Source organism: Sinocyclocheilus rhinocerous, unplaced genomic scaffold (genome assembly GCF_001515625.1).
Source record: "Sinocyclocheilus rhinocerous isolate Xijiao unplaced genomic scaffold, SAMN03320098_v1.1 scaffold189, whole genome shotgun sequence".
Lineage (NCBI taxonomy): Eukaryota > Metazoa > Chordata > Actinopteri > Cypriniformes > Cyprinidae > Sinocyclocheilus > Sinocyclocheilus rhinocerous.
In genome coordinates, this window is record NW_015667354.1 from 2684 (window position 1) to 4742 (window position 2059).

Consider the following 2059-nt stretch of genomic DNA (forward strand, 5'->3'; position numbering starts at 1 on the left):
TCAACTTGAGTATTTGGCAATGTAACCAGTTTTTATTGCTAAGGTTCTGAACAGAAGAATTGTTACTGTTAGTCACTTAATCCAAATTTTACCAAGAAAAAAATGCTGCTATATTTGTGACAAATGATCCCTTTTCATTGCTGTGTTTTCATCTTATAAAAAATCTTGCAAATATCAGCTATGTAGTAGAGAATCACCTAGGGTGAGACGCATTCAAAGAGCAGCAGAATCTTGAACAGCCTGGTCATGTTTTTTTGTCTCTTTATTCTCTGCAGGTTCATTGTTTTGACAACCTCAGCTGGCATCATGGACCACGAGGAGGCCAGACGAAAACACACAGGAGGAAAAATCCTTGGGTTCTTTTTCTAAAACATGTAAAATCAACAAAAACAAATAAACAGTCGAAGACAAGTTGTATGTGTGCTTTGCTTTCTTAATGCATAACATGCTATGTACTCATTCACACACTAGTTAAAGAAGAAAATGTAAACAGTAGGAAACACATGATGCACACTTCCAGTGAAAACAGTTGTTCTGGTTGACACCTCTTGCTTTTGGCTGAAAGTAGTGTAATATTTAATCGTAAATATTGATGCTGTCATAACACAAATTACACAGCAAACAGTGAAATGATGCAGATCTAGTAGGAAAGCTTCAGTTTGCAGAGGCTTTAAAATGTTCCTGCTACAATTTTACGTTTGAGTGTTTTGTCTGTTTGCTGGGAAAAAGCATGTTTATGTGAAACTGAGATTGTGACAAAAGATGCAGTGACTTCAATCACTGGCTCAGTTTTAACTTGTGGCAATATTTCATGTCTGGCAACTGCAAGAGGAATGAAATGAGTGTTAATGGGGTTCACACTGAAATGCACATTCCTTAATGGAGTATTCATAGCTCGTCTTGACTAGACTGGATTGGAGGGTGATTGTCAAAACCGAGCCTGTCTGAGGGGAAAAAGACCTCTTGTACTTGTACTTGGCATGTGAAACAATTGGTACTTGCTTCATTCTTAGGCTGTTTGTAGTTCTAAGTATCTAAGTGTGTGGGGTTTTGATGTTATGACCTATAGATATTAAGCTAGCCACAATAGATTTTCAAAGCTTCGGGAAGTCCTGTCTTTTTCAGTTGTGTTGGAGGAAAAAAAATCTAGAACATTAGTGCTAATCAAGCGCATATCATCATTGACTTTGTGACTCTACATTAGAAACTTGAAATATACTTTAGTGATTGATGAAAAACAATGAATTTAATGAGCAGACTTCATAAAAGCTCACCACTTTTTGCTTGAATGATCTTAAGCGTCGTTATCTTAATTCTGATAAAAAAAAATTTTGTTCTGAGCAATGTCTTGTACATTTGCTCATATTTACCAGCAGGGGGCGCTGTGCAGCTTTGTTTCTTGACATGAGGCTGTCCATGGTCGTGCTTAGAAGGTAACCCTCATTTTGTGACATTCTCATACTGCCTTTCTATGGATTTAGCGTTTGCTGCTCATTATCATTGCCTTGAAACCAAGTACAATCATGTTGCTCTTCTTATGTCCTGATGTAGTGAAATTCAAATGAATGTAATTGCACATAGCCTTGGTTTAACCACTATCACACTATATAAAAAAGCCAGTCAATGCCCCTTTCAAGTACTGATATAATCAATTATACCATTAGTCAAATGATAGTCCTCTAAACAGCAGCATTTTGTTCAACTATCATCTAGACAATGCTATACAATTTTAGCATACTAACATTTTGGAAATAGACAAAAATACAATATTTTTTTAAGGTGCGATATTTGCCACATTAAGCTGTTTTTCAGGGGAATGTTTTTTTTTTTTTACCTAAAAATGTTTCTCTAACCTTATTAAATGTTTCATGTTTAATGTTCTTAAATGTAGAAGGCGTGACTTTTATTCTCGCTGTAGTATTGTTGCTGCCACCGCCGCCATGTCGTGAAGGCGAAACTACTTTCTTTGGTCTTCCAAAAGAGGACGATATCTGCTTCGTCATGCCTAGAGCTGATCCGTGCTGGTCGCTGAGGCAATACATCAACTTTGCTCTGTGGA